Below are 11803 nucleotides of genomic sequence, written 5' to 3'. Positions count from 1 at the left end.
GCCCCCCTCATTCCCCCCCCCCCCCCCCAGTTTTTAGGCTGATCTCGAGATCAGCACTTTGATTATGGTACAACAGCCACTGCGGGCTCTCGACAATTAAAAGAGAGGAAGGCCGAATGCCATTGCCATGAAAAACCCTGCAACTTAAAGTCATTAGTCAATGTCAACGAGAGTACGTCTATGTCGTCCTCGTAGGCTTTAGCAATTACAGCAATATCCTTAACCTCGGTAAATGAATTCGGCTGCCCGATTAAAAGTTACGAGCGGGCTCGCAAGCTGCGGAAAGGAGCGATCGACGACTGCGAGGAGGAGAAAAACACCGGTGTCGCCGGTAAATTCTCAGGAGATGACGAGCTGTGGCTTTGCCCCCGATATGAGTCGTTCGCGTCCGGTGAAACTAGTTTGCTCGCCCCGCCTCTTGCGCCACTGCTCCCCTCGTGATTCTGGACCGGGTAGAGGAGCTGCACGAGGCCGAGGAGCCGAGGCGTCCGGTCGTGGCCGTGGCGATATGGTGGTGAGGGTGCGTGGGGCGGGGCGGGACGGGGTGGGACGGGGAGGAGGAGGAGATCGCTTTAATTGTCGGCCGTTCGCGCGGCGTCGTTACGTCGTATCCTTTTGTGCGAGGCCGCGGTCGCCGCTCGCCTCGTGAACGAGCCCCGACGGACGAGGGATAGGGCCAACGGTGGCGCTCGTTAAACCCACTCGTTCCCCGTTGTTGGATTTCGACGGCCCGTGTCTCCGGGGATGTTTCGTCGTTTCTTTATTTCTTGCTTGTTGCCAGCTACGTCGATCGCAGCTCGTATCGTTGCTCAGATTCTCCAGCTAATCGTCGTACCTGCTTTTGAGGTTCGTCAGCTCCGAGCCACGCGCTCTCCACGGGAAATCTCGTCCGTCAGAATGTTACTAACACGACGTAATGGCTGGAGGTTTGTGATGGTGGACAATGAGTTGGAGGAGGAGATAGGGAGGATAGAGAGAGACAGAGAAAGAGAGAGAGAGAGAGAGAGAGAGAGAGAGAGGAGAGAATGGTTGTCGTCCAAAAATCACGATGGACCCGCGCGCGACTCGACTCGAAAAACACCGGTTCCAAGATTTTTGCCTTCAATTGTTCCTCCGGCAAAAAATGCCGCCCAGCTTCACGGAATATATATGTGTACATAAGTGTATATATATATATATATATATATATATATATATGCGAAGATGCATCCCCGTGGTACGACAAGCGAAATAATATTAAGCTCGGTAAGGACGTCCTCGAGGTCGTCGGCATTAATTATCGCGACGACGGTGTCGGCATTTTAGCAACGTCGCGTATGGCAGAGTCACCGAGAGTGAATTAGCCGACTTTCCCCGTATCGCTCTTGCTCACTCCCTCGACTGCGGCTCGTGAAAAATGAAGGTGGCTTTCTTTCGCGTATGATAAATAACATTTCTGCCGCCGGTTAACGATAAAGTAACCTTGATCTGTAGGAATTTATTTTCAAGCAGATACATAGTTCATAACGAACGTCAATTCGTCTTTGCTTTAGTTTGGGGACGTTTGGTAAATTTTAGCGATTTTGTGATAAAAATTAGCGGTAAACGATGTGATGACAAATTCAATGAATAATCAAGTCGATAATATTTCTCGGTAGCCGTCGATATTATTGTTTAAAGTTTTTATGCGACTTTCGATTTTGTCTTACGTAATCAAGAGGAAGTGATTTTATTCGCGTAGATGGAAGTATTAATAATTGAGTGTGAAAAGTACGAGAATAATGGAGAATCGAAATTGGAACCTGTAAATTTATAAAGTAGAAATTATTAATTTCGGAAATTATAAATGTCAGCTAATTTAGAGAAAATGTCCGTGAAAAGGATTCGTAGATGATGACTCGGCCAATCGGTAAGTGAGCGTGAGGAAGAACTCGAGTATCTATATTGTGTTACAAATATTGTCGACTATACCGAGTGAGATTGGGATAGAGACAGAGAGAGAGAGAGAGAGAGAGAGAGAGAGCATTGGATCTTCGGTCTCGGTCTCATATTTCTCGAATATCATTATCATATCTTATCCCTTCCACGTTTGTTCTATACCCACTCTTCTTGATTCGCATCTCTCTCTCTCTCTCTCTCTTTCTCTCTCTCTCTCTCTCTCTTCCCCTTCAATTCTTTCTCCTTTTCTTCTTTCATTTTTTACAAATACTCCCGCCGATGTTCATCCTCCCGATTTTCGGCTCTCGATCGCCCCGATGCGTCCATACATATTCCTCGTATTTCATTGCAGCATCCGTTCTTCCTTTAACACCTCAGGGAAATATCTCGGCTCCTCGGCCGTTCCGCTGGACTCCTTTGTTAAGGTCACGAAGATTTGGTTTATCAACGAAATTTCATGCATTTTTCATGATAGGCGAATAAGAACCAAAACATTTGACACGATTATTCTACGGTTATTCTTGCTCTTATCGATTGCGATAGGAGTGATTCCGACGCAGCCGGAAACCAAATATAATCACTCCTCGCGATGGTCGTTAGTCGTTAGTGGCGGCAGCCAATGGCCGGGCGACGGTCAAGTAACGTTACAATATTTACGGCGCAAACTTCCGAAATACCTTAATAAATCACTCCTCGAGGCATGTATTGGTGGATCATTACAAAGTTCGCGATTGCGCAAGTACGAACAATGTTGTGACGCTGTATAAGATTATCGTATTCCTTAACGAGAGAAAAACATTCGCTTAATATACGTTTCGTATCTGCTGTGCATCCACGTGTTAGCGCGTTAGGATAAAACGATGGATTGCATCAAGAAATTTGAAAGGAGCGTTTCAAAAAAGTTTCGGGGCACGATCGACTTACGAAAAAGTATAAAGAAGCAAGATCTTGCGTAGCTTCCTCGCGAATTATTCGGTATCCTCTCTTCCCTCTTTTTTTACCAACTCAATATAGCCCGCGTAAAAGGATCTGAGATTAAATGACCGCGAGAGCTCCGGGCAAAGGGGATATTATTCTTTTGCTCACTCTTGACATTCTCGGGGACGACGGAAGACGTGCAGGTGTGCGCGACCGAGAGTGGATGACTCCGTATGTGCAACCGGGTTACGGATGATCTATTTTCTATTCCATTATTGGTGGGTACTACTCCGTGTGTATCTGCGCGGGCGCGCGTGTATGTATGTATGTACCAAGAGTCTTCAATTCACGACATACGAGTCCTGTCTACCTGTCCCGAAGCAAGGACATGGACTACGGGGGCACCTTTTAAACGGCAATCCAGAAGCGATATATATTTACTGAAGGATATTGCGAAATCCTTGCACTAAAATGCACAAAAAATCTTGACAGTATAATAAAGATTACTGGCAAGTCCTTGCGCAGATTTGAATGCATTACAAATCAATTAAAATTTAACGGTTTATAATGTTCTCGAGTTATATTACAAGCCTGCGTCGTCTTCGCTCAAATAAACTTGAGAAAATTCAAAAATATAAAATATTAAATCTTACATACATTTGATCCTTCTTGCGTTTAATATTAAAGTTTCATAAAAAAAAACTTGCCAGATGAATGAACGACACGCCGAGAAGAAAACTCAATTTACATTTTGAATTTGAAATATTTGATTTATGCGAGGGCATATATTAAATGATATATTAAACCCATATAAAGCCACTCGTTATCGTAATTCTTGACTTTTCTCATTTTTATAAATCGAATATTCGCGCAGCGACATATTTTTGAAGTCTGCGCGACACGACATCACCGCTTCACCCGACACTCACGTGTCTCGGGGCGCACGTGCGCCCTCGTACCCATACCCACACCCACACACATACGCCCAGTGCATTAAAAGTGATACATTGGTAATGAATTGGGAGCCGGGCGGGGGGGGGAGTTAAAGCGGTGTTTAATAATCATAATGGATTAAACGGACGAATTTGAATGTACGGCCGTTTAATGATTGTGCATAGAGTGTGCTCGGCTTGTCGAGTGTCCATGAATTATTATTGGTGGTATTAATCGCGTTAGAACAAGGCCATCGGCGCTAATCTCGATTTCACCTCTCCGTCAGACATTGGCCACTCGCTGCGCTATTCTGCTCTGGTACACTGGCGCAGCATCTTTGCCAATTGAAACAAGAGTTCATCGGTAGCTCGAGAGTGGGGAAGGTGTTCCGTGAATCGGTAAATCCGTGAGTCCAACCACCTCGCGCGCATACGAGATATCTTCATAGGCGCGAGCGTCGCCGATAAACTCGTGAATATCCAAATGCATTGTGAGAGCGGATGATCAACGTGGCGCGAGTTCTCTCGGCTTCCGTTCGCGGATCGCATGAAATATGGCTGGAGATGGAGATCGGGGTCTGACTATCCCGTAGAAGTCGGCATCAGCCTTGCATTGTCCGCGGCAAGGACAATGGCCGCCCCCGCGTATCTACGTAGTCTACGTTCTTTTTTTTCCCGGTGCAGTGTCCCCCGTAGCTGATTTTCAACGCTCACACTCCTCCGTTCCGCCCCTCCTCCACCTCCTCCTCCGCCTCCTACTCCATTGGCGCCCGTCGACCAAGCGCACTTGGAGGACCATAGCGTGGCTTTCTAAATGGACGACTTTTTTCTCATTGCCATTGTTGCCGCGGGAAAAATATCGAGTCCAGCCGATGCTTATCGCGCGTCGCTGCATGTGCCGTTTTCTAGACAACCGAACATGGGAAAATATATTACATCGAGGGATTACATTATTACAGCCTTAAAAAAATATGAATTTCACGTGGACATTTTTTATGTTATATCGTAGCGCTTATGCTCTTTCTATTGCATTGTGTTATGACATCGAGATACGAGATTTTCTTCTCCATCGGGGCAAAAAGCAAAAAATGAGCTTAATTGTTGGGGAAAAAAAAAAAAAAAAAAAACATATATAGAATAGTCAATAGATTGGATGAAAATAAATTTTGCATAATCTTTTTGTATTTTGTTAAAGTACTTTCCATGCTAATAATGAGACTGTCGAGTTCGGTCGTGTCGAAACCCTCGCTTTCTATTTATCAGTGGCAATTATAGTCGTGCGCTGATAAGGCGTACGCGAATGTAAAACGGTAAATGAAATTTTATATGTATTTCGAGCAAGGCAAAACATGTTTTTTTCTTTCTTCGGGCTTCCTATAACCATCTACAATGGGAGTATTATAAATTTAAAAGGAAGAGAGAAAAAATGGGGGCAAATGCAAAGCGGAGAAAGATTCAATATCACGTGACGTCCATGTCTGGTATGTATACTTCGAAGCGGATTAAGCGGAGGGGGAAAAAGTGGAGAGACTTCCTCGTTGTCCTTCGTAAAGCGTTTACTTGTGTGCTTCCCCCCCCCCCCCCCCCCCCCCCCCCCCCCCCACCCCCCATCCAATACACACTCACCATCCCCTTGTGTATATCCGCGCACGTACGCACGTACGCCCGAGTGCATCGAGGGCATGAAATTACCTTCTTACCATAAATATGTACAGCCTTCAATACTCTCGTGTGCTTACTCTTTCTTCTCCTCCACCGCCCTCACCACCCTCGAACCACCCCGTCATCCCCCTCCTCCCACGTCCTCCGTCGCCTAGACACTACTCGACCGAGAAAGATCCTTATCGGCATTACCCTATACACGCCTCTTCTCCTGCCACTAAGTCCCCGCTGCAGCATCCTCCCGCGCGCGCGCGTATGTGTATATGTACGTTCTTATCTCTGATGATCTTTTCTCGCAAGTCTTCTCATTCGCTTTATCTTGCTCGATCTAACTATCTTTGTACGAGTGTATGTGTTCGGCTCCTCGCTCCCTCGAAACCCTTTACGTAGCCGTGCGCGAGCTTTTTCTCTTTTATATGCACTTAGCTTCTACTTTTATTTTTCTCTTGCTCTTTTTATCTACCTACCATCCACTGTGACTCTCAAATTGTGTCGCGCGAGCAAAAGTGCATCCTCCCCTTCCCTCGCCTTTAACGTTTCGCAACCTTTTCTCAACCCTTTATTCTCGGGACTTTTATTTTTTTCGCGCGTTCTTTTTTCACCTCTGCCTTCGGGATGTACAAGCAGATTACGAAATTTATAGTTTGAAATAACGCTTATTTCCAGGAAGCTTTTTTCTGGACCCTCGTTAAATTATTCATTTGTCGCTGAGCCATTCGGATTTATGTGTCACAACGCTAAAATAATAATGTAGGAAAGCACGAGTCAATGTTGAAGTTCTAAAGCTAATTAACATTTCGGAATCACGGTCAAATTAAAACAGTGAAAGAAGAAAGAAAGATAGATGGATAGATAGAGAGAGGAGGGGGGGGGGAGGAAATCCTTATGCGCTTACTGCATTCTCAGCTTATTATTAAAGCTTGGCATCTTCGTTTATACAAACTGAGTGCAACGATCGAGCCTCCACAGCTTCAGCGCGCCGTCAGATCATACGATGATCGCATCGCAGAAAGTCTGGAGCATAAAGGGCGCTCACGTTAATTTTAAAAAATTCTCAAGCTCTTCTTCATTTTATTTGGTCCGATAGAGGAGAAAGGGCGCGCGCGAGGTTTTACACGTATCCAAATTTTTGGAACATATACGGAATAACTTCACCTATTACATGGCGGCGGGATAATGTTCACAGATAGATTCGAGACAAGCGCGGACGTTTTTAACATTTCGAACCTTTCTTGCTCTCATACTTTCATGAGCAAAGGTACTTTTGAACAAGTACCTTCACGTACGTAGCTTGTGTGAGTACGATGACGATCTTAATGCTTTCACGAATAGGAATCTCGAGCACGTAGCTCGAAAAATTTTTACGAGACCGCGTTCCGTGTAATACTTTCCTGCGTAATGTTCATTCCTCTTAACGATTGCAATTAATGGGCACTACTAAAATTTCAGAGAAATAATATAACGAAGCAGAGCATTATCAAGCTTATTGTACGAGCCATTAATTTTGTGCGCTCGCAACTATCGCCCAAAGCTTTTCAAAGCCGCCTTACGAGCTTTCTATTAATTTTAAATTTTTGAAGAAAAAAAGAATGTTTTGATTTTCTTTTTTTTTTTTTATTTATTTATCACGGTTTTAAGTGAGGTAGCATTGTAATTGTATTTTAACGGCAAATAGAGCCGAGCTGAGCGACGATGTTTTCGATAAAAAGAAAAGAAGATTGGCTTGCGTTTGCCCGTGTCAATTTTAATGGCCGTACGAATAATTTGGTCAAACGAGAAATAAATAGCGTAACAAAAGCAACTCAGCATTTCCGGCGAATTCCGATATTATTATTAATTAAATCATATCGTATCATTGGTTCTACGACATATCACGGGGCTCGTGTGCCATGTGTGCCTATCACTTTACAAATTTGAAATTCGAAACTACGAATATTTTATTCGGAAAAGGAGAATAAGGATATTCTAGGCATTCGTAAGCCGAACACGACAACAGGATAAAATGCGCCCAGCATGATATCCAAGAGCTTCTATCCGAGACAAAAATCATCGGCTCCAACGTTCTTCCGTCCTCTTCGCCATTATCGAGACTGGGCTTCTTCCCTCCTCCTCCCCCTGCCGCGCCCATCTAGACAAATTTCGCGACAAAAGGTAAAATAACCAAGTACATTCCAGAGGGCCGAGCATCCTCGCATCGAAGGCCGATGAGTTCGATGAAATAATGCGGCTATTTCAACATGCCAAGGAGACGCTCGCCTAGACGTCAGACGGCGTAAAGTGCGCGAACATTTAATTTTCTCGCTCCGCGTAGGGGAATTCAAATTAAAACGCCGAGGGAGAGTCAGCAGGCACTTTCTCTCTTCTGGTCGCGAGAAACGCGAGACAAAAGAAGCACTCGAATCAGCCGCGTATTCCTGGGCGGGCGAGGTTGAAGTGGGTGGGGGTTGAGGCTACGGCTAGGTGGCCGATTTGGCGGTGACGGGGCGAGGGAGGAAATAGGAGGGGGATGGTGAGGAGTAGAAGGAGGAGGAGGAGGAGGAGGAGGAGGGGGGGGGGGGGATTGTCGTGTAAACCGGCGCGCGCATACATTAGACTACGGGCATGCAAAGCGACACAAAGGCTCGCCGCCGCAGAAAATGGCGACGGAAACGTCGACCGTTTAGCGCAAAAATGAGCTAAAGGAGCAGAAGGAGGTGTAGTGGTGGTGGCGGCGGCGGCGGCGGCGGCGGGGGAGGCTATCCTTTCAATGCACGGCACGCCATTTATACGCGCCGCGGTTTCGTCTTACAATGCACCTCCCTCCGTGCCGTCCAACTCCCATATATGTTTGTACGTACGTACGTACGCGCGTCGCGCGTCTTTGCCTCCCCCGACCCGACTCTATTACTACTTCGAGTCTTCTCGTGCTTCGTTTTTACGGGCAAACTTGTATCGCCCTGACTTTTTACTTAGCCCGCTCACGTTTACAATCTACTTCGTCTTTTTTTCCACTCCCAGCTCGCCCAGCTTTTCTCCACGATAATCCCGTAGGTCGTCCTCTCGGGGTTTTTTCCCCTCTAACTTCGTCCCAAGTATGCGACGCTCGGCTTCTACCAAAAAAAGGTCAGAATTTTAAATAATCATGGGCGATTTCTCAAGAGCCCAGACGCTTTCATTATAAGTGCACGCGGACATTGCTACTTAATAATTATGTTTCGCGTCGCATATGTCGCATTCGAAGCAGCAGATATGATTTATAGGACACATTGACATTTTTATCAATCAGCGATCGAGCCCAACTTAATGTAATTCCAGGCTTCTTAATTGAGGACGGCATGATTTTTGTGTGTAAAAGTGTCATAGTGGGATGAGAAGCGAGTGCGAACATTTAATTAAATAATCCAATTCGCCGATTATTCGTCATTGAGATAGAAAGAAAAGCGCGGCTCCACTATTGTTCAAAAGTATTGAAAATCCTGGTAAATTAAGAGCCGACACTCGGAACAACGAGCACATCCTTAAGATTCTCCTCGCTACATTACTTCGCCATCGTTTTTCGTATAAATTTTGTTTCCTTCCTTTTTTTTTTTTTTTTTTTTTTTTTTTTTTATGTTCCCGCCTTCTTACGCTCCGCACTTCGATTTCCCCGTCTTATCCTCGACTTGGGCGAATCGACGCAATCGACTCGCACGGGCCTATACCCATATAATGGCGCCGCACACTTATACGCAAGGGCGAAGGAAACCCCGTGTCCCGAGATAAATAACATCCCACGACAGGACAATGTGTCTGGCGATGACCGCGGACTTTATAGACTATCCCCACCCCCCACCCCACCCACCCGACCTCCTAACTCCGTCCCCTCTCCCGCTATCCCTCCCGCCAACCCCTCCGCCCGGCTACTCACACACTCGAATATAGGTATGGCATTGTGGCGTAGCCTGCCCTTAAATAAAAAATAAATATACCGTGTGTCCGTTTGCATATAGTCTTTGTTTGCACTCGTCTCCCTTTCATCCTTTGAACGTCTTTTGTTTTTTTTGTTTTTGTTTTTTTTTTTCTCTGTTTTGTTTCTTTTGCTTTTTTGCTTTTTTCTTTATTTTCGGCAATTTTTCGCGAGATATTCAAAGATTATTGGCGTTTATTGGTAGGGAAGAAATCCTCTTATAGGTAGAGCGGAGAACGATAAGGTTTCCAAGTAGACGGGCGATCAGATGCGATTGGAAACTCGTTTTCAATAATTTTCAACGAGCTTTGCACTTAAAATTCTCTACTTTCCCATGCTTTCTAGCCTTCTAGTATTTATGTGCGCCGTTATTTAATCGGATTTAGTTCGCGGATCAAACTCATTTGTGTCGAGTCATTAAGTCGACGGTTGAACGAGCAACACTTTCCAAGCTTATGCCGATCCACCACCCGCTAAACTGTCACGGCGAGCAAACTCCGGATTTACGATAAGGATACCGCTTATTCGCAACTTTTGCAATTTCGCAATTCCAACGACGCGAGTTCCCGCCTATTCGATTTCCGAGACTATAAAGTCCAGAGGGAGCGTCGGACTTTCTAGGCCACCCATTAACCAATTACTCCCACAATTGCAATTTAAAAGAAAGAAAAAGAAAAAAAAAAGAGAAAAAAAAAAAAAGAAAACATATCTTTAGAAAAGACCTGCGATTCTATAGACTTTATTTAAAGTAAGAGGCCGAGAAGAAAGACTGACTTTTTTCGGCTTTTAAAAGCCGTATTTGCATGCGTGAACCGAGCGACCGAGCGACCGAGCGACCGAGCGGCCGAGCTCATGGACCAGTTGTGCAATTTAAAATTAGTTGTTTTCACCAAGGGAATTGTCGTGCTTTAGGGGCCGATGAACGCTTTGTGTCCGGGCGCAAATCCTCCAAAGGAATTATTCAACGCTTTAATGAAATTTGGTTAATAAAGAATCATTGTAATTAGCTAATTAAGTAGCGAACAATAAGATAGCGGGTAGTATTTATATAAGAGAAAGTGCGCGTTAAGATTTCATTGCTTGAAACAGATGCGGTAGAGGGAAATTGTTTGTTTTTTCTCTCTCTTTTTTTCTTTTGACTTATGACGTTATTTTTATATGCGTGCGAGCGTGTGTCCGTGTGTTAAAATAGGCTTAAGTTAATAAAATATCGTTAAGAGCCAATACTTACATAGGACAATGTTTATTTAATAGAAGATTTATGAAGTTTACGCAGCTATTGCTAAAAAGCTATAATTCGTATTTTTAACTCTTCGATCGATGAATGAGAAAAATGCCTTATATAAGGAAAGTCTATCGTAGATCAACTTCTTGCATCATCACAGCGAATGAGAAAAAGAAGACTAACATCTAGACAAGTAGTTAGAGTAGGAACGAGAAAAGTCACTCTTCCATTATCTTGCTCGCTCATTAACAAAGGAATAGCGTCCCGGGTCGCTTGAAACTTTACACAGAAATCGATAATAATTAAATCAACATCTTTTTTTTTAATCAAAATAACTCTCAATCTTTCAAATCAATTAAAATTGTATTTTTACCATAAAAATCATTGTAAATATTGAGAAAAATTTCCTGTTATGTATTGGACGAGTGCAGAATATATTATATCCCCATTTCATACGTGCAAAATTACAGATTTTTCGATTATAAACATTTGATTTACTAACTCATTACGTTTCACCTTATCTATTGCTTTAATCTAATCGTTACATATATAATTGTAAATTAAAATGATAATTACATGATTTATTAAACTAACCGCGACCTTTAGATTTGCTTGCTCGTAAGTTCAAATCAATTGTGATGTTTATGCCACGAGCAATTTGATAAATTTCGATAGCGAAGGAAATCAACGAGATAATTTTAACGTGACAAGGTAAAAAATTTAAGTAATGTAAGAAACGACCATTTGATTGCTTGTATTCCAATTAATTTTTTCTACTCGTTTGCCCTCCATTTATAAAATTAAGATGCACATTCAACTTTATATTAAAAATCTCGTTCGAGTATCGTAATTTTTGATTGAAAAAGAAAAGAAAAGAAAAAAAAACATATATATATATATACACATCTTTTTCCAACAGCTGAATTTACGGGGCAATACTAAACAGGAATAGCTTTTCAAAAACATTTTAACAACGAAAGATTTTGTCGATTTGTTAAAACGAGCGTTAAAAGAACCGTCCAAGAGAAGGTAGACTAGAAATTTTTTTCAGTCTCTTCGATATAAAAAGCAAAACATTGTTGCCTGCTAATGTGCCGTGCGTAAGCTCATTAATAACCAAGCAATTCGAATGTGAAAAAAAATCGCCCCCCCCACCCCATCCCATCCCACCCCACCCGCTACAACCTACGGCCATCACGGCAATAAGAAAGCATGCCGAGGGTC

At 43.6% G+C, this 11803-nt stretch overlaps 1 protein-coding gene across 1 annotated transcript in view; it reads left to right on the top strand.

Moving 5' to 3' along the window:
* The window catches only part of N (neurogenic locus Notch protein), a 370307-nt gene that overhangs the window by 297618 nt on the left and 60886 nt on the right, over window positions 1–11803 (top strand). The gene's annotated exons all lie outside the window — the stretch shown is intronic.

The sequence above is a fragment of the Ceratosolen solmsi genome, unplaced genomic scaffold, assembly GCF_000503995.2.
Source record: "Ceratosolen solmsi marchali unplaced genomic scaffold, CerSol_1.0 scaffold43, whole genome shotgun sequence".
NCBI classification, from domain to species: domain Eukaryota; kingdom Metazoa; phylum Arthropoda; class Insecta; order Hymenoptera; family Agaonidae; genus Ceratosolen; species Ceratosolen solmsi.
The sequence above is the reverse complement of the archived record's forward strand: the minus strand, read 5'-3'. Positions and strand labels throughout refer to the sequence as shown.